Source organism: Stegodyphus dumicola, chromosome 5, assembly GCF_044657685.1.
Source record: "Stegodyphus dumicola isolate Sdum_Otavi_A_Nest chromosome 5, ASM4465768v1".
Taxonomy (NCBI): domain Eukaryota; kingdom Metazoa; phylum Arthropoda; class Arachnida; order Araneae; family Eresidae; genus Stegodyphus; species Stegodyphus dumicola.
In genome coordinates this window covers 182,925,545-182,947,890 of record NC_140772.1, presented here as the reverse complement: position 1 = coordinate 182,947,890, position 22,346 = coordinate 182,925,545, and the positions used below count along the sequence as shown (strand labels likewise).

The window sequence follows — 22,346 nt, the reverse complement described above, 5'->3', positions numbered from 1 at the left end:
TCTGATTAATTTATTAAATAAAGGATGAATTTAAATTGCAGCACCTTTTTGCAAGATTCCTTCAGTTGCATAAAGGGATAACATTACTGTTATGTTCGGGTTAACACTACTATTACTATGTGTATTCTGATCTAGTCGTTTATTGTAAAAGTAAAAACAACGAATCAATATTGACATTTCAACAATTAAAATCCCTTTCTGTTATTATTTTAATATACAGTAGCAAAATGTGCAATTGTTCTTTCAAATACTACATCAACAATTGACTTTGAACAAATATAAGCAAATTTTTCTGAGCTTATAACACGACTAATTAGCGTTAAATTCGAAATATCTTGTGAGAATGTATTCGGCTCTTCCTTAATTTTTAATATAATGTTTTAAATATGTAATTTATATGAACAATCTTCATCTTTAAACAGAATCGATTCTGCAACAGACAGAACACGAAGAAAATTATTGGAAGGAAAAAAAAAAAAAATTCAAAAGAATTTTATCAAACAAAAAGTTATTAAGCCGATTAGGGTTAAAATTTAGAAGTCATGATGAAAATCAGAATTCAAGCAAGAAAGTAATCGAAGATGAGGGAATATAAGTTATTTGTCACATGATATTTACAAGCAATTCATCAGCATCGTTAACAATTATTTAGTAAAATGTATAACAGAAGAACTTGTAGAGTCATTAGGTTATTTTGAAGCAGGAGATGTGAAAAATATGCAATACCCTCGCCGGGACTCGAAACTTGTCCTCTCGAATACGCGCCGAGTGTACTACCGTTACACCACGAAGGCATGGTGGAAGGTGAGAGAAAAAGCATTAATTACCTTTTTACTTTTTTTTAGCTTTTATGTTCGTTTTGTGCAATCGTATGATCTGAACTCATTACCAGATGTTTATTAAGTTTGTTATTTACCGTTGTGTTAACCTTTTTTTTTGTTTTTGTTTTTGTTTTTGTTTTGTTATGCTTGTGGCTTGGCCTGTCCCCTCATAGCCATATGGCAGGTTTCGCCTGCTAGGTGGGCTGGGGGATAGTGCTTAGAACTAACTAACTAACTAACCTTAATTACCTTTGTGGCCTGTTATGACTATGAAACCAATTTGTTTGGTTAGGTGGGTCGGGCTGAGCCCAGTACTGATACGTTAATTCAACAATTTACTACAGTCTTACATTCGACTCTATACCTGATATTTCGAACATTGATCAATTGATGTTGGTTATAAGGTACGTATAACTAAAGAAAGAACGGTTTATTAAGCTTTATACAGATTGAAGAACATATTTGGAACAACAGGTATTGTCCGCTTTAACAAAATTAGGTATAGATATTAAACTTTGTTGAGGGCCACCATCCGACAACGAATAAAGCTACCAAGAAAATATTCAGGATTACAGCCTCGCATTAAATACTAAATCCTAGTGCGATCTTAGTGCATCTCTCACGCTAATCATTTTTTAAATTAATGAGTAGTTTTGCTACAGAAACCTGTAGTGCAATTGTTCAGTATTTTATGTGTGTGCAAAAGTTATTTGCTGTTTTATCAATTTCGCTCTTCATTTGCCAATTTCGAGCAGAAAGCTGAAAAGATGTGAAAAAATTTAATGGAGGAAAAAAAAAAAAATACCCGATACTAGATGGTCTGCAAGAGCTGTATTGACATTATAATTTGTTTGCAACCTGATAAACATTCCAAAGAAGCCTTATCTGATATCTGTGCTCCAAAAGAAAGTAACTGTAGTGGGAAAAGAAAGTAACTGTAATGGAGCCCATACCTGTATTTAACAAACTATGAAGATATGAAAAGATATTCATAGCAATATCTTGGAACCTCATTTTACAAAGAATGATTGTCTCCAGCGAATCCCTATAAACAACTAAGTTATTTAATAAATGAGTTCCTTATTTATGGGAACTCATTTATTAAAATATTTGAAATTTTTATTGTTTGATCCCATCATGAATTTTACAACACAGAAAAAGAAGCAAATGCAATGCCATCTTTGACATTGAAAAAATAGAACTACAGGTCACAACGGAAGAGTTCTTTTTGATAAAAGTAATGAAGGATCTAAATTGCTTTCAGCGTTTAAAAAATCTTTTTTTAATTTCTTGATATGATTATATATGTTGGGCATTTCAATCATGATTAAATATAAGAATATAGGAATAGAAATAACAGAGGAAATAATACAAGAATATTTAGAAATAAAATATTAAATTATAATTTTATTAAAATAGTAATAATATTAAATAATTATGAGTATTTAATTATTTATTACACTTCAGAATTAATTGCGTTTCGAGCAAATAAACACAAATATTCTCCTAAGGGACCCAAAAGTTTTACCACCATGGCCCCTAACTGGCTTAATTCGCTCTGATAAAAACCACGAAAAGTCATGTTAAATCATTGCGAATAAGAAATTATTTTTTATATGGCTAAAGAAAAATGTGGAGGAGGAGCTCTAAAAATATTTTCCTTGGTGGAGTTGAGTTTCAAATTAGGCTTGTACGCTTTTTACAAGTACGCTTGAATACTAAATAAGCATTAAATTTTTTCTAGAGTATTTCATTATTTTTTTGCATTATTATTTGATATAATTTTCATTTTTTTTTTTCAGTTTAGAGAAATAATACTTAACGGATGAATAAACAACTTAAAATTTTTCATTTAGAAAGGATTTTCAAATTACTCTCCTTAAACAAATCATAGGCAAACTTATTAAATGATTAAACAATTCTAGTTTTACAGAATAGTGCCATTTTCATTGTACGAAATAGAGGAAGTATTGTAAACGCAAAAACTTTCGGTTGTAATATTTCAACGGAAATATTTATTTTGAACGCTCTCGAATACATTTGAAAGATGTTTTTGTGTGATATCTGTACGTACGGACAGAATAAAAGTTTTTTCAAAAACGGATTTTAAAATGGATTCAAAATGGATGCAAAAGAGATTATTTCTGGACGTCTGTATATATGTATCTCGCATACCTCAAAAACGAGTAGCCTCACAGCGCTGAAATTTTTTATATGGGACTGCTATAACAAGTAGTTGTGCACCTCCCTTTCTGGTTGCAATCAGCCTCACTAAAATATATACATATATATATACACACACACCCACTCTGTTACCCGGCTGGTCAGCTCAGCTTTTTTTTTATTCTTATACGTTGGTAAATTGTGCATTTATTGTTTTAAAAACGACTGAATTATGTTTTTCTTATGTTCCGGTTAAGGTTTTATGCGTTTAGCTACTATGCATGCAACAGTTGTAGAATTATCAACATTTTAAAAGTTGTTTAAATGGTAATAAGCCTAACAGGGCGGCCATTTGTTTACATTTGAAATTCTTAGACTAGTGAATTCAGTTTGTGCATCAACTTCAGTGTCGTTTTGCCGAGTGGGACCAAATGTAAACTTTCAGTTTTGCGCACTGGAAAATCTGTCTTCCTGTTCGCTGGCCGAATTGCTTGTTTTTGCGTAGAAACTTTAATTTTAGTTGCAAAAATTTTGTTAACTGTTTTTAACTGTATTTTGTGTTTTATGTTATTCTGTATCTTACAATTTTTAAGAAAGATGTTTCGAGTTTTCGTGTATTTTGGCCTTGTCACGAAATGAGAACTGAATTAATTGAATAAGAAATATATCTCTAATGAAACTCGAGGAAATAAGTTTAAACGAAATGCAGCAAAAAATGTTTATAATTTTATATTATAGAAAATCATTTGCTGTCTACATAATTTTTTTTTTTTTTTTTTTTTTTTTTTTTTTTTTTAAGTTTAGAAGATTAAAATTTAACGGATGAACGTATTACTCTAATTTTTTAAAACAAGTTTCGTTTAGCAAAGATTTATCAAACTATGTTGCTTAAAAACAAATGATAAGGAATTTCAATGACAAAACATTCACTTCAATGACAAAACATTGAAGAGTTTTTATTAGGTATCTTAAAAGGAACACCACGTAAAGAACGTAGACTATACTTATAGTAGTTGTTTCAAGGAACCCAGGACTACGGAAAGTTGAAAAGCTCTGTTCTGTATGATTATATAAACTCAGTTGATTTCAGACCAATTACTTATTTATTTAAAAGAATAGCGTTTTCTTGCAAATTAAAATCTAGTTTCCCTAGCACATTGGAAAATTGAAGAGTATTTCTTCCCATTTGCCCACATAATTCGATGGCAAAGCAAGTTCACTTATCGAGATTCAAATGATGTGGCCGTTAATAGGACTTCAACAGCATGCAGATGGAAAATTTTTTCGAAGTAACAGCGGAACAAAGCATGATAAATATTTTTAAAAGTATATAAATATTCGGGGGTGAGATATTTATCAGTAAATGTTTTGAAGATATCATGCATACGAACCCAAATTTGCTTACGCATTCATTCTGAAATAGTACTATTTTACATTTACGATTGCAATGATGTCATTATTTCTTTTTCTGATCAGAAAATGTTCTTTTAATAAATTAGCCTTTGAGCAAATTTTAAAAAAATTTCGTATTTTCTTTCAAAATTTTTATATTACCATGAAATTCTTCTCTTTTGTCACCTTTCGAGAACCATCAAAGCTCCATCGATCGTTCTTTTTCACATGCGTTAGCCACAATATTAACGATATTAATAATCGTTTAAATCTAAGGGGTGGCATTTCCCAATAGCGTTCCTCGGGATTCGAACCCGCCCCCTTCGGTACCGCATTCGGCTCCCCTAACCACTATATCGTCTGCATGACATTATCGTTTAAATAAAATTTAAAAAGAAAATATATAGAAAGAATTGCAGTTATATGCTACTACAAAAATTCATCGCAAACATTAGATTTAATTTTGGATGCAGACAGTAGAAAAGTCAGAAACTTTGCAATCAGCCTATTTATAAGAGGTTAGAAACTTATTTATGACAATCACAACATAAAATACGGTTGTTGCAAGTAAAATATTGTTAAGAAGTTCAGATAATATGATTTCAAATAATTAGTTTATGCTGTATTGAGCAGTAAACTGTTATAAGAGCGAAGGTAAAAGAATGTTATTATCTTATTGATTAGGAACAAAGTCCTAAGCATCAGGCAGAACTTTATCCAAAGGAAAAATATAAAAAGAATGCTCTTATCTTATTGGACTAGGAACAAAGTCCGTTTGTATCAGACGTAACTTTATCGAAAGTGAAAATAATAATTCCTCAAAATTTTTTTAATTAAAAATTGACTAAAAATGTCAGCAAATTGCTATAAATGTCATAGTTATTTTCATTTTGTCGTGCAACTTGTAATAACTTAATCAAGATTTCAGCGAATTTCGAGCTTTATTTCTTATCAGAATCAGCATCCAACAAATTTTTTTTAGCATGCTTAAATGGAACTGAAAAATGGTTTAAGATACTATGCAATGAGTTTATTTATTCTCTGCGTTAGTTTCAATGTGAAACTACGCTATAGATTCATAGAACATTTTTTCGTTTAACTTGAAGTTACTTCGTGCTTGTTAGATTTTTGACTGCCATTTTATCGAAATTGCTGCGAAAAAAAAGTTTTACAATTTATTAAAATCTCAATAATAGATTAAACAGATTTTATTAAATAAAATGATTTAATACTAAAACTCTCGTTCAGAATGGTCAAGTTTTAGAATTTTTCTGGCAAATTTATTATAAATACGGATTCAGATCCAGTATTTCTTCAATTCACTAGTTATTCGCCTTAGGAAGGGTTTACAAGCATCTAACGAAATTGAGGTTTATAATAAAGAGGGGGGTGTAGTGTGGTGTATTTAATCATGGCAAAGCACACTAGGGCTATCTGCCTAAGGTGAGGAATGCCTTCGTGGAAGACTTTCTAAGGGAAACTGGCTCATATACACGTTACACATGGGGAAAACCACGAAAACACCCATGCAGCCTATTCACGGAATTCGAACCTCGGACCACCGAACTACTAGTGTTCAGCGACGTTACCGCTCGGCCGCTGGTGGGCCATAATGAAGAGGGAAAGAAGAGAGAGAGAAAAAAAATAAGATCTGCAAGTGAACAGATGATGAAAGTTACGAAAACACTGAAGCTGAAATTATGAATTGCATAAGAGCCATGATATTACTTATGTTAAATTTTAAAAATATGTTAAATACAAAATTTTAGAAGTATTTTTAAATGTAATTTTATTAAACGCACATGCGTCAAGCGATTTTCATTTACATATCTATATATACATACGATCATTGTGTACTTACAGTTTATATAAAAGCTATGTATCTTGCACTTTTCTATTTCATTTGATGTTTTTAGTCCAAAGGGATTTTGTTCCTGAAGGATTATTGTTTTCATTGTGTGATTTTGCGTTGAACACTATAAATGTCTCTTTCACTTTTCAAACTGCTGCCACCAAATGTTAGAGTCCTGCATTATATTTGAAGAATTTAAATAATGAAAAATGTGCATAAATGTATGTACATTTCTCGCATTGTGATAAAACAACGGTGCATAGAGCCATCAAATTTTGAATGACTTAATCCTCCTACGAATATGGGCATGTGGAACACCAAATTTGAAATTTGGAATTTGTTTTATTATCGATTTCCTATTTTGTAAAATTTTAACGAATTTTTGATTAACAAACTCAAGATTTCAAAACGAGCTATGGCAACGTTGTACAGAAAAAACATTTTTATCTCCAGCGGGCGAAACTGTATAGCGGAAATTCTAAAGATATGCTCAATTTAAAATTATTTTGCGATATTGCTGTTGAACTGAATTTTATGGTTTAAGTGCGAAGAACGTGATACTTAATAAATAAATGTAACACACAAAATGCTTAAAAAAAGGCCCCTTTGGACGTAATTTAAAATCTGAAAGCTTTCGATTTTTTTTTTTTTTTTTTAGTCAAGTAGTTTATTGACTGAAATGAATAAAAGGTATTTTTAAATTAAAATTATTTCATTTTTACATGAATAAGTACGCATTTCCTTAATATTATATGTAAATATTACTAATGTTAATTTAAGTCTAGCACCAATTTTAGCATTACAATGATGCAGCCTATATAATAATTTATGCCTACAAAATGACGCAGCCTACATAATAATTTATGCCTAGATTTTTACCTTAATGTTGATAAGCACATTAGCGTAATTTTACAGGAAAGTAAATCTACTTTTTCGGGTTATTTTATAGAGGTGTTAGATTTTGTTCCCGAAGCCCGAAACGGGGGAAAATTAGCTGTGCATTCACCGGAATTCGAACCACACATCTTTCGATTATTAGCTGGCATGCTATCAGTTACACCACGAGGGCGGGCATTGTAGAAGGAGATCATTCTTATAGACAGTTTCATTTAAGTTGATTTTTCTATTTGTTTGTTTCAAAGCTTAAAATTAACACTTGAATCCCACTTCACCAAAACCATTTTCTTTATTAAAACTTTGTGCGTATATCTATTTTTGACAACAATGCAAAGTTTACAGCAATGTTCCGAAATTCGGGATACATTTTTTCCCCCTTTTTTTAAATCGGTTGCTGAAGCTTCTTTTTACGAAATTTTCGTACATTACATAATGACATTTCTATTTATTTTTTTATTTACCCATATTTAACGATTAAACTAATCATCTCAGAATTCTAAGCTTTAGATCGAAATCTGTTGATTCAAATAAAACGTTTTCAGAATTTCTAGCATAGTTTACAGAATTCTGGGGATTTTAAAAAATTAATCGATTTTTACAGCTATACTGCGAGTGCTAACATTGATTGATTTTTAAATCAAGAGATTTATGTTATGACTTTTAGTAGGAATCTGATTTTTAGTTGGAATAGAAACTGAAATGAACTGACTATAATCTTCGCCGTACAGATTGGGAGACCTTGAAAGAAAAGCGACCGAAGGTATTTCATTGCTATGCTTACTAGAAGAAATAATTTTCTTAAAATTAGTGACACTAATATTCTTTTTTGTTCTTCTTTTTTTACGACTTAAAAAATGTAAAATAGCATACAGATAAAAAGATTTTAAGTTGCTCTAAAAATTTTTTTTTTTAACACAATATTCCTGATTACATGTAACTAATTATATCGCTGGACACCCATCTGAGAATTTCAGGAACTAAAGGAATTTTATAAACACTACGTTAATGGAATTTTATAAACTGCAAAAGGAACAGCATGGAAATGACACATGCAAAAAAAAATTTTTTTTGACTCAATTACTTTCAATTTCCCTGTTGAAAATTTTGTTTAAAAAAAGTCATTGTTAGCAACTTAGGACTGATTGCATTTTTAGTCACATATAATTAAAGAATATTTTATGGGATCTAAAGCTTGCTTTTTACCTTTAACTAAAGTGCATTTAACAAAAAACACAGAGCGCATTTAACTCAAAATGTGTAAATTTAAATGTTTCTCATACACATTTTATTCCTGAATTTGATCTTTTGCAGAAATGATAATTAAAACTATAAGAAAAAGTTTATTTAAGATTAAAAATATCTTGATTTTAACATTTTCCCCCTTACTTAAATAAATGTATTGAGACAATAAGCACTGATTTTTAAATTTCTTGCACATTTACCTCGGGATAAAATAGACGGGATAAAATAGTTCTTTCCTATTAAGCAGATAATGAGACTAATTCAGACATCATCAGGTATTATCCATAGCCTTGAATGCCTGAATAATTACCCTCACCTTGCAATTTTTTTTTTTTTTTTTTTTTTTGGTTTCCTTATTTCTCTTCTTTTCTGCCGGAATGAGTAATTGAAATGGATTCAAATGAGCCTCTGATAATGAAGTCGAAAGAAATTCAATCAGGCCATTAAGCAAGGTAATACTTTGCAACCAAAGATCTTAAAGAGGAATGTAGAATATAATGATCTGAAATGAAGTGATGAAGAAATAAATGTCAAATGATAGTCGGAGATTAAACAGTTCTTCTGAAAAGAGTCCATTGAATGAAATAAGATATTACATTTTAATTTTCCACTTTTTCACCAAGTATATTTGAATTCTAAAATGATTTGAAGCTAAAATGTTACATAAAGAAAAATTCAGTCCGTAATTGTTTTTTGTGCTTCATTACTCTCAAACACAGAACATCAAATATCCAACTAACTGGGACAACAGCTCATCCACCTATCCTTAAAATCTGAAAAATTTCTGCAATCTGATTGCATATTTAGTTGAAAGCAAGAGAGGGCATCGTATTTTCTGTTCATTTTTTTCCAACAAGTACACTATTATTATTATTATTACTTGTTAAGCAAAATAAAACTCACATTCTAAACAAAATGAAATTATACTATTTATTTTTCGAAACACCCAGTTCATTCTATTTCAATCAAAATAAAATTATTATTATTTTAATTTTTATTTCATTTTTTATTTTTAATCCTGTTTCATTTATTTAATTATTTTTACGTAGAGGCTCTAAAACTGAAACCATTATCTTGTTTGTATCTTTACAAAATTTAAAATTAAACAAAAACATTTTTTTTCTATATTTCAGTAAATTTAAACTAAATTACTCTTATTTATTGACTTAAAGTGACCACCTTAATAATACAATGCGTAATTTCTTAATATGTTTTTATATACTCTTTTCTACTATTTAAATCAACGAAACAGTTTTTTAAAAAGGTCAAATAATTTTGTGGTGTTGGTGTATTTAATTATGGCAAAGCACACTAGGGCTATCTGCCTAAGGGGAGGGATGCCTTCGTGGAGGACTTTCTAAGGGAAACTGGCTCGTATACACGTTACACATGGGAAAAACCACGAAAACGCCCATGCAGCCAGCCCGTTCGCGGGATTCGAACCTCGGACCGAACTACCGCTGTTCAGCGACTTTACTGCTCGGCCGCTGGTGGGCCCAAATAATTTTGTATCAAGTATGTAATATATGGCATTAACAATATCTTTTGTTAATTATTGCTACAGATGTTTATGAAATAACATTTGGATTTAATATAAATTTAAGTGTTGGGTGTTTCCATCCATGTGTAATGAGTATGAAAGTCAGTTTCCCTTAGAAAGTCCTCAACAAAGGCATTCCTAGGCAGCTAACCCTCAAGTTTTCTGCCATGATCAAATAAATCAAACCAAAGTAAATTCAAGTGTTTTTTCAGTTCTGTTCGTGAGCTATATCTTTAAAAAAATTTTAAAATTTAAATGATCAACAAACACTTTTTCGCTTAAATTATCAACAAATACGTTTTCAATGTTTTGAAATCCCTCAGTTTGCTAAGTAATGCAGTTAGAACTTCAAAGTTAACTTAAAAATTTTACATCCCTCCAAATATCCTCCTATTTGTAAAACTGCATGGAAGATAAATTAAAATCTTTCCTTTTTGCACAGTGGTTAAATCTAATACGGTACGAAGATGATAAATGCATAGTAGTGGAGCGTAATTTAACAATCCTAAAATTTTAGAAAGACTGAATGTGCATTCCTTACCAAGTAATTAATGTATTTGGATCTCAGAAGCATATTTCGAGGCTTCGTAAATGATAGTAAGCTCAGTTTAGCTGGAAAAAGTAAACGGTGCCCATAATTGGAAATCCGGATGTCCGGAGTCCGAATTTCGCAGTCTTAATTTCTGGGTAGTGACTGTGCAGATGGACATAAAGTGATTATTTTGCAAAAACTGATTATATAAATTTAATAAAAACGCACATTGCATAGAAATTAACAAGAATTAAATGTACATTATATAGAAATTAACAGGCTTGTATCCTACAAATTATCATTTTTAAATTTTGCATGTTTTTTAAGACGACTATTATAAATTCGTTGGAGAGCTTATTTACATGCAGTATACTTTTAAATACTTCTAACTGTGGCAGTGGCAAGTAAAAGGGAGGGAAAAGATTCACTCAACAATTGAGAAAGAAAAAAATGCATGCAACTAGCCATTCTGTGTCCGACTTAGGATCCAAAATGGATCTCCCATTGATGCAAACAGCCAACTAAGTCCAATTAGTTCTTTAGTGTCACCGACGAGAAGTCAATTTAATTTACAACGCTAATTGAAACCGTCTCATTTATCAAGTTAATAATGGGAATTGTAACAGGCCATTATTATTCTTTACGAAGTTAAGCCCGACCCGGCCGAAGGAATTCGCCAAAGAGACAGTGGAAGACAGCGTGAGAAGAAAGGTAAATTTAGGAACCCTGCAGGGAAAGGACATAAAGGAAACCGAGTATGTCCTAGAGTTAATTCATCACCCACGTTTCATGTGTCACTTGGGTTACCCATAAGAGGAATGCAGATGGGAGGAGCCGGTCAGTGTAGTTTACGACGTGCGCGCACTGGTGAATATCAGTTTCCACTCTCCCGCTTGGATCGCTGATTGACGGTTAGTGAGGGGCTGGTCAGTGACAGGAAGGAGAATCCTTTTCTGATAACGTTTCCAGGAATTGTGGACGTAGAGGAGAAACTAAATTGGCAAGGAGTGGTTGTGATTGGGGAAGCTAGAGTTAATGAAACGCTGACAAAATTACTGGAATTTTCGATGGGAGCTATGCATGCATGCAATGCAGAGATCTTGGAATGATGGTGGGTTTGGCCAAAATAAAATAAAAATAAATAATAAAAGTAAAAAATATTGCTAGGTGTTTATTTTATTTCATTGCTTAAATTGACAGCTTCCAGAACGTAAATATATTATATATTTAAGTTTATAATCAACTAATTGAATCTTAAAATTTCTGTTAACAAAGAAAGCATTTTAGAAATACCTAACACGCTTAAAAAACAACTAGAAAAATGTATTCATTCAAAATATGGATATGTTATTTCTTGTACAATCATTTCTCTTGAAAATTATTATTATTATTATTATTATTATTATTATTATTATTATTATTATTATTATTATTATTATTACTTTCCAGTGCAGGTTCAGCTTTTATATTGGTGGTACGTACGATGCCCCAGAACAAACCACGATGAGAAAATTTCACCACGTATAATACCAACATAAGTTTCTTGCATGCTTCTTAAAGATTTTGTATTTTCTTAAAAGCTTCTGCTTGTTATGGAATCGCCTAAAAGAGATAACGCTTTACTTGACAGTACGATACAGCTTCCGTTTCGTGATATTGTGTTTATTACTTTATACTGTATCGTCTAAATTTCCTGTTGTTTCAAATCAAGTAAACTAAATGGAAATCTTTTCATATTACTATTTTTAAAAAATAACCATAAAATAAAAGAATTATAATTGATCATTATAGCAAAAACTACATGCAGAATACCATGGCAGTTACTGATGTAGTTTCAAAAATCTTCGAAAGAATTATGTATTTATTGCACGTTAATAAAGCTTCAGCAAGCAACCCTTTTGTCTCTATCGGTACAATATGCACCACTAATGTTCAAAACATGTCATAGCTTGACATTAAAAAAAAAAGCAAATTGTATTTTACCGGACTTTAGACTTTCGATATGGCTGCGAATCGTAAGAATACAATAATTTTGAGATTAGAACTAATTGTTGAGCATATGTAAGTGTTAATGCAATTGTTGTAATAACGAGAATAAATATTGTAGTTTAGTTAGTTGTGGTTGGCCTAAAACGAATCTGTGAGTATTGACAGTTATCAGTATGAACCATTTCCTTATTATTGATCATTACTTTTTTTTTAATTAATTTTGTCAGTTTTCTCTGATACACTTATTTTCGACTAGATTTGTAAATCTGTCTTTTTTTTTTTTTTTTTTTTTTTTTTTTTAAGAACTAACATGAAAAGAACATTGGAGAACTAGAAGAACTTTTTGATGAAGCCTTATCTTCTGCGTCTAAAGACAATTGTCAATCCATCACTGACAATGAATCAGAAAGTGCCACGAATGTTAAGGATTGCTTTATGCTGTATCAAGTATAATACTTATTTTTTAAAATAAATTTTGCTTTCGACAAAAACCAGTTCCGAAATCTTAGGTTATTTACCGTGTTTACTCGCTTAATTGTCACCTTCCCCCCCCCGTTTTGAAGCAGAAAAAATCATTATGACTGTACGAGACTGTGTAGTACATTTCCTCTCATAATAATCGCACTCAGACTTTCACAGTGGAAAATTGGCAAGAAAAGTGCGACGTGCGACTATGGTAAAAGTTTACAATTGGGTGCCCCTTGTTTTTTGGCGATTCTTTTTTGACGCCAAGATCGACACCAGGAAGACACAATTTCAAGATGGCCACTACACAAAACCAAAATAAGAAGTCAAAGAATTGCATAAACTCTGTGTCCATGTACACATCGATTAGTTTTCACTTAAAAAAACATGCCAGAATTGCACAAACTAGGCATTACGCACTGCTTTAAATTTGTCCATGTATTATTTCTTTTTTTATTTAAAAAAAATCAGGAGGCTAAAGCAAAGTTACACTAACCAGAAATGAGATTTCATCGCCAAAATTTTACAAAAAATTGTCGCTAATCGAAGGAGCACCCAATTCTACACTAGAGCCGCGACTATTATGCGAGTAAACACGGTAGTTCCTGCTGTTACGCATATCTATCATACTAAAACCCTTCTGGAACAAAGAAGTAAAATCCCTCACTTCCTCCCATGATATAAATTAATTTTGTATGGTAAAATTCTTTACATCGGATATAAATTATTACAACCATGTCCTGAATTTTTTATGAAACACTTTATTTTATATTCAAGAATGAAAGGGTTTAAAATGGTAGATTAAGGTTAAAAAAAAAAAAAAATTAGCCGATAGACCTAGACCTGGATAGGAAGGACGATATACAGCTTAAGGTTGAAGAACACTGAGATTATATTTCAGAAAGAAATGTAAAATATAAATAGGCAGCGAGACTTTTTGAAACGTTTAGCAGATTGGTATGCATTTCAATATTATACGTTACCGCGCAGTAATGCACATTTCAATATTATGCATTACTGCATTATACAATAACGCATTACATTATTGCATTACGCATCCATTAAGACGGTAGAGTGACAGAGAGAAATCTGGAATGACTGATTGTGTAAAGACATTTAAATAAATAATTTTACTGCAAGCATGTGTAGAGTACAAAACCACAATGATAATGAAAAAACTGTCTGCAGAATCTCAGCGAAAATTTTAAATAAATTTACATATGTCTTCTAATTCCTCTGCGAAACTTTGAATTACGACCATTATTTTCACAGACTATCATGATTTGAAGATTTCTTTTTTTGCGCATAAAATCGTCGAAAGCTGACGGTTTCACTTTGAACTTAATTTCTAGCAAAACTTTTCTCTACGAGTTGAGCTTTTTCTTAAAAGTATTTTTTCTTAACGTATTTTTTTCTTAAAAGTAGTGTAAATTACCTTTTAAGCAAAGTATAGCATGTAAATTACCTTTTAAGCACAAAAACTCTACCGTCAATGAAAGATATCCTTCTATAGCTGATTATCTTTAACGTTTTTCTATTTTGTCATAATTTTATTACCTAATCTAACTTGATATAGGAGGGCTAAGATACTAGATGAAATGGAATCTTTGACTAATGTTTGAAAATGCTCAATCCTAATAGGTAACACCAGACTGACTTGAATCGCTGGTTCGATACTCAACAGCTTGGCAGTAAAGCATGCTCGTGATTTCTCCCATACATACAAGGAGATTTATTTTCGAAAATCCTTTGCAAAAAGAACATCCACCGCTAGTGGTTTGCTGTGAATAATTAATAGACAACCCATTTAACCTAATGATGGAGCTTCCCATCAGAGTATTTAGTGTGGAGTCCTATTCTGGAGGGTATTATTGAAAGTGCAGGCCAACCGGTATAGTAGTTAGCGTTGCTGACTGCCGTGCCGAAGAGTCCGGGTTCGAATCCCGGAGAAGGCATGGATGTTTGTAAATGTATAGTGTCCGCGTGGCATGGCGGCACTCTAAATATGTGGCGAGCCGAAAGTCAGGGATGGGAGACCCTCAGACCCGATCACCCCCCGGGGTGAACGATTTTCCGGGGCGTCCCTCAAGGTTCAGTTTTAGGACCGAAATATTTTAATATTATCATAAATGACATGCCTGTCCCACTACACTCAAGTATTTATAAATATGCTGACGATACAGTTATCTTAACCAGTTCTAGAAATCCACAAAATGCTCTTGACAAACTCCAAATGCAAGCTAATCTAATCAACAAATACTGTGAAGATTGGAAAATTAAACTTAACGCAGGTAATTGTTGTGTTGTTTTATACCGCAGATACAGGAAAATTTATCCTGTTAACTACAATATAAAAATAGATAATTCACCAGTTTCTGTAGCAAGCTCATATAAATACTTAGGAGTGTAGGTCGACAAAGCTTTAAATTTCAAGGATCATATCCAGTATACATCAATAAAGCTAATGCAGCATTCATGTCTCTTTACTCCCTGCTTGGAAGGAAATCTAAATTAAATCTAAACATCAAGAGAAAACTTCACCCTCATCAGACCAATTCTACTTTATGCAGTTCCTGCATGGGCGACTGCTGGAAAAACTGAACGCCAGAAAATAAACGTCTTACAGAATAAGATTCTTCGAAGCATTCATTAATTACCAAAGCACCTTGGTTTGTGCGTAACGCGCAAATTCATAAGGATTTAAAGATTCTGCCGATTCACGATCAAATACTAACTACTACACACAACTTCTTTGAAAAAATGAAAAACTCGCAGTACCCGGCTATTAAGTTATGGACTTCGATTGCAACTTATATTACTTACTTATTTTACTTATTATTTCTATTTAACCAAGAATTTATTTAGTACTGTAAAGTGTTTTATAGCAAAGACTTCGCTTACAGTGAAAAATTTTAGTTCGCGGTCTTATGACTCCTTCACTCGCTACTGGCCATCTCGCATCACGTGTTGTTTACTCTGTAACTTTAAAGAAATAAATTTTCTTGCATGATTAATTAATTATACTGTACCCGAATTGTGTTTCTGAAGAATAAGGACATTATTATCTCTTCAAATTCGCCTTTTTGAACTTCTACAGTCTTATTTTACGTTTTATTCAGCAATTTTATGAAACTTAGGACTTATTTTGCACCGACCACTGCTAATGGCATGCCATTTAATTGCATTTAAAAATGACTATTTACTGAGTTTATCTCATGACTTCGAGCTCGCCTTCGGGTGTGGTGTATTTTTCAATACACCTCTTATTTTATTATGATTATTAAGGGCCTTTGGTAAAATGTTTAACTACTGGTTAGAACTCCTAGAAGTTGATGCCAGAAGAAAAGATACGATCCTAGATCCTAGACTGCATCAGACAAGTGAGCATAAGCAACAACGACAACATTATACAGAGTTTTGGTGTTTTCCCTCGGGTCTAACATAAATGCGAAAATTGTCACTTCAAATTTTCTCTTCGAAATATATCACCGTAGAAGAATTCTTTAGCTAGTACTTCCGTTCATTAATGAAAACAAGATTTAAAAAAAGTCACTTTGTAGATATGTTATGCTGAGATACTTCAATGAAAGCTTCGAATGAAAGTTCAAAGATGTGCTGACTGAAATAGCCGAGACAGCCAAAAAAGTGTTTAATAAATATCAGTTTAGGAAAACTGTGGATAAATCTTCTGAAATATTTGTTTTTAACTTATGATTTGGAAAATGCTAAATAATACACCAACCGATAAGCATTATTAAAATACGAAAGAAATTGTAATTTTTTTAATGAAAAACAGCCAGAACAACCTATTTTTGCCATTTCATTTCTGCATTCACTCAGTTGATCAGAAGATACTTGCATATGGATATGGAAGTGCAATGAATTTTAAAAAAATTAAGAACTTTAAGTTACTTTAATTTTAAAAAGCCGCCTTTATTTAAATTTGTACATTATGGTACTAAATTTATCCTGAATAGCAATAATAATTTTTTGATGAAGTTATAAACATATTAAAATTTTCTTGGGTATATAAACATTTCTTTCACATGATCTCAAAAAATTTAAATATTTGAAATCTAAATAAAATATAATCTCCAAATAAACTGCTCTAAAAGATGACAGATTCAGATAAAGTCTTTTTTAATGAAAAGTGAGTTAGCCAAAGATATACAGTTTTGATTTGATTTAAAGGCTAGGTCCCGATTCATTTAGCTAAATCAACGTTTTGCCATAAGATCGTATTCAAGCCAGTTCGTGCAACAACAAACGAAGTTACCTAAAGAATCGGTCACGCTCCTTATTTTTATCACAAAATTTTGTAGAGATGTAAACTATCTCAAATTTAATTAATTTAATAACTCAAAAGTCAAGTAAAATCAGGTTGCAAAAATTAAGTTAAAAGAATATTAAAGTGAACAAAAATAATAAATAAAACATCCAGTTCCAAGCATAGCCTCCATCGCCAGTGCGTCAGCTTATAAGGTATCTCTCCCACTTTCCTAGCGTGCCTTTGTGGTGTAGTGGTTCTGCACATTGGGCCGGTATTCCAGAGGTCCATGGTTCGATTCCCGGCGAAGGCGGTTGCTAATTTTTCATCTTGCCTGCTTTTCCAATTAATCTGATGTCTCTACAAGCTCATTCATTGCTATTAAATCCAAATGAGCTCTTAATCAAATGTTATTTTAAGTTATACATGTCGCTTGATTCCTTTATTCATTTATTTTGTTGAAATTTAATTTATTCCGATGGCCTGGGCGGGAGAGCGGTAGCAGAGCCGAAAATGCATCTACGTATACATAGATATTTATTATATGTTTAGCATCAAAACAAGCGGAGATCGATATATCTGTTGCAATTAGTTCACTTTTGTATAACGGAGTTTAGGCTTTGCAACATGTAAAATAATTAAGTTATACTACATTTTCACGTACAAATATACCTTACCTATAACATGTTTGCAATATAAAATATAAATTTTGATCCTGAAAGTAATTTATATTACTTTAATTTTAAAATTTCGTTCATTTTCGCCGACAGAAGCGTTAGCCCAGAAGGCATATTAGTCTCGAAACGGCATTTGCGTCGGTTTCCTATAAACGGCGTATCAGTTTTTAAATTGTTGCCACCAAACATTATCGCCCAGTATTACATTTAAAGAAATTAAGTATGAAGAATCTGCGTGAATATATGTATATTCTCGCATTGTGAAAAAAAATGACGGTACATAGAGCTATCAAATTTTGAATAACGTTATCCTCCACCCGAACACGGGCACTTGGGAGCACGAATTTTAAATTTCGAGTTTGTTTTATTATCTATTTCATATTTTATAAAACTTTATCGCCTTTGGATGCATTTTCGGCTGATTAACAAATTCAACTATTTCAAAACGAGCAGCGACAACACTGAACATGTCCAGAGAGTGAGACTACCTAGCGGAAATTCTAATGATGTTTTTAAATATATTGTGATGCTGCTGTATAATTGAATTTTATGTGGTTTAAGTGCCTGATATTTAATAAATAAAGGTAACACGCAAAACAAACAAACGCCCCTTTGGGAGCAATATAAAATCTTAAAACTTTGAGCTTTTTTTTTTTTTTTTTTTTTTAAATTATCCTCTTCCCTGCGAAATTGGATGTTTTTCGTGATGAGTTCGTATTGAAAGAACAGCACTGATAATTTTGATGATTGAGAATATACATATTAAAATTTTCCTGGGGTATAAAAAATAGTTCCTTCACATAATCTCGAAACATTTAAATGTTTTCAAATAAAAAATATATACCTATACTTCAACTAAGTTTCAGCTTCCAAAGTTGACAAGTTCTCAAGTGTTCTTTCGTTACTGCGTAGTGAGTTAACCCCAAAACAGATGGAATTTGATATCCGCACTTTACACAGGTGTTTGCCAGAAAGAAGTTACCTGAGTACAGATTGCATAAACACCCAACATTGTTTAAACAGCTGCACGTTAAATTTACTACCAACTAAATTTCGTCAAATGCATACAAATTTAAGAAATCTTTTTTTAAACTTCTTAGAGCTTTTCTCACACTGGTCATTCCATAAATAATCCGGTTTTTATGTTATTTTATTTCCAGAATTAAAGTTCGTTTTTAATCTAAAATACCATCATCCTCTGTCAGTTCAACAATTACGATGGAAATTTTTTCTCTCACGGTTTTGAGGGCTTCTTCGTCCTGTCTATGTATCTTCCAGGGTGAAGCTGCTTGTCTCCAACTGTAGTAGTTTCTGGCTTGGAATTTCTGGAACAGATATTGATTTACGCTTATTGAGTGATCCTCGCGTACTGCATTAATATTCCTATTAATAATTATCCAAGAGAACTCTTAACGCAAAAATATGGCAAATATGTTTATTTCTCACTTCAATTTCACGCATTGAAAGTTGTTAAAATCAAACTGCACTTTTTAAAACTTACACAAAGGACAAGGAACAAGGTAAATTTTTTATCTGCTTTCATACCTAAGAACAAGGTAAAATTACTACCTGTTTTTATAACATGTTAATGCAGGTAGATACTCTCCTTCCCATCTAATTTTTCATGAAAATGGAAGAACCGCATTATTTATGGGATGACCCAATATATCTAAAAAGCGTTTCATTTTTAAGACACTGCTGATCTGGCTGATAGAACTGTTTAAAACAGAGGATATTTACACATTTTTAGAATGATTTTGGGGCCATTTAAGTGTTTAAAATGTAAGAAGTATTTTTGAAATGTTCGATCTGATACTCTTTTCTGGACAATAACTCTGCGTCGTGATTTCCATGATAGAAAGACTTTTCGTAAAATTTCCAAGGGTATTGATTTCTATTTCATTTCCATACTTTCCACAGTCCATCAATCGTTGTGGATTTGCTCTTAAGAAGAGCTCTTTTCAAGAGACTGAAGACACAATAGTCCATAGGTGAAATGTCAGGGGACTTAGCAGAAATACGTTGAAAAGGTATATATTGTTGTGTTATTTTCTTCCTTCACGTTCGTATGAGGTTTGTGTGGATTTGGAGTGAATGACGACGACACTTGATGAAGTATCGAAACATTATTTAGCCAATATTAATCAGGACAGTTCCAGAACACCTTTATAGTCGTCGAAGATCTACTATATAAACAATCAGCGACACAGCCTTCACACTGTCACGCAATAACGGTGGAGACAGCTTCACTGCAAATCACCCGAGTACAGCTCCCGACTCTGCTTGGTCGTTCTCGGAACTCCCCGTACTCTCGAGACTCTCCACGCTACAACCCGCGATGCACTCGACAACACACAGAGCACAGCTCCCGACTCTTCGGTTCAGTCGTTCCCGGTGCTTAACACACTCTCTCGACGATGCATGAACTACGATACACTAAGAGACTCTTCGATGCACTCGACGACCTACTTGGCACTCGCTGCCTGGCTGTCAACTCGATCGATTCCGCACGGACAGTCTAACTCGAGACTAACTATCTCGCATTCTAGACGAGGCACTAACTGATTGCGGACCAGCAGGGTTTATTTAGCTTTCGCTTGTGTTCGAGAACATTCTGGGCTAGACCGGTAAGAATTCGTTCCAGAAGGTTCTCGATCCGCCCATGGCATATCGCCAATTTTGTCGCCAAATGTGGCAACCCTGGCGTCTTTTGCCATTTTATGACAACCCTAAAACTGCTTTGCGGAGAAGCCATGTTACCGCGCCTGGACATTTCGTAACAATACGTAACACTTGCAACAGTCTTCATTTTGTCAAGAAATGCAGTAGTACTTTTCAAAGTTTGATTTGTTGCTTTGTATTGATGAATTTTCACTCTTTGAAAGCCATTCGTATAAAGGAATGGAATTTCTTCTGTAAATGCCAGATATAAAATTTTCTCTTGATAGTACGTTGGATTATTTTAAAATTTTTTTTCCTACTCTTCTTACTTCTAATTTCCCAGTATAAGAGAGTCCTGGGACAATCAGAAACCCCTTACTGAAACTTTCTTTGCATTGACGCAATCACGTCTGTACATTTTTTCTCTCCGTTTTCGATAATAAATACCGTTTTTCTTTTGTCCCACTAATTTACGTAAAACCGTGCTTCTTCAAGGTCATAATGTGTTTTCGTTTATCACCTGTTAATTAGTTTTCATAGAGTTCTGCAAACTATTCTGCGTTGATCCGCATGCTTCGTCAAAAGCTGGTGAATGTTATGTTTTTAGCCATTTAAAGTTGTAAATCTTTCGTTTATAGTTTTATCCGCTGTTGCTAGAGATGCATTTAAAGACCCTGCAATTGATTTTCTCGTGCTACTAACGATTTAACTTTAGGAACAGTACGCACTTTTTCCGGGTATTCGTTTTTCTCTGGATTCTTTTTTCCAGATCTTTTTCCGTATAGAAGTAATGATTGACGGTCTTTCCCTTTCCAATTAATAATGTTGCTTATCTTTCACTTAGAAATTTTAATACCACGCATTTCACAACGTTTTTCAATTATGGAATAGGAATATTTCCATCTAGAATGTGCAAAAACATATGCTTCAATCCACAGCTTGTTTACATGCAACATTTTGAAAGAAGAGCAAATTTAAAAGTAATAGACGATGCTTATTTCAAATAACAAGCGTTGTCAGAAATTTTTATTCGAAAAAATTTGCTCTTTTTTAAAATTCTATATCGAAATCGTTCTGAAATTTGTAGACACCTTCTATAGTTTTGATTTATCGTTTTCGCCTGGTCTCAAGAGAGGAAATATTCTTTCTGAATGGGATTTATATATTTACTAAAAAATATCTGACAAACAAGTAGAATATATTCCTCTTTTTGTAAAATAATTTCTACATTTCCCTCATCAGCTTCATAATATCATTAATAAGGAAATGTTAAAGCCTGAAAGGTTTATACCTTCAGCAGAGTAGAAGCAGTTCTGAGCTCGAAAGCGAGAAATATTTTAAGCTCTCAAACTGTTTCTCCACTGTAAAAAAGCACAGTGTCACTTTAGAAATAAATGAAAACAACATATATTCGGACTGCTTGAATTCTGAATCTTGTAACTCAATATAATTTTAAGCTAAGTGACGTGATTCAGGGTTTTGTGATATACACTCATGTCCATAAATTAAGGATAATGCAAAATCAGGCAAAGGAAGAGTTAGAAGCAAAACAAATTTGACTTATTTGTAAAGCTTATTTATTAAACAAAAGGTAAAGAGCAAAAAAAGATGCTATATGTTTGATATTATTAAAAAAATAGCGATTTTTTCTCCCTGGAGCAAATTACAAAAAAAAAAAAAAAAAAAAAGAAAACCTATTTACAAAAAAACAATATTACATGGTTGGTATGCTTGTTAGTACATCGTATGTCTCCCAGACGATGCAATACAGTCCGTACAACGCCTAGGCATGCTGAGTATCAAATTATCGATCTGATCTTGGGGGATATTATACCACTCAAAAAGCAA

General features: G+C 32.4%; 1 long non-coding RNA gene and 1 other non-coding gene across 2 annotated transcripts in view; one reads left to right on the top strand and one right to left on the bottom strand.

Annotated features, from left to right (window-relative positions):
- The window catches only part of LOC118198961 (uncharacterized), an 89,980-nt gene extending 71,187 nt beyond the window's left edge, over positions 1–18,793 (bottom strand). The window contains exon 1 of the long non-coding RNA XR_015041367.1: positions 18,682–18,793. This is a non-coding gene — a long non-coding RNA (uncharacterized LOC118198961). The remainder of the gene's footprint in view (positions 1–18,681) is intronic.
- LOC146997357 (small nucleolar RNA SNORD36) lies at positions 4,427–4,495 on the top strand. The gene has a single exon (XR_015041434.1). It is a non-coding gene; the product is annotated as a small nucleolar RNA SNORD36 (small nucleolar RNA).
- Positions 18,794–22,346: the final 3,553 nt, after the last annotated feature.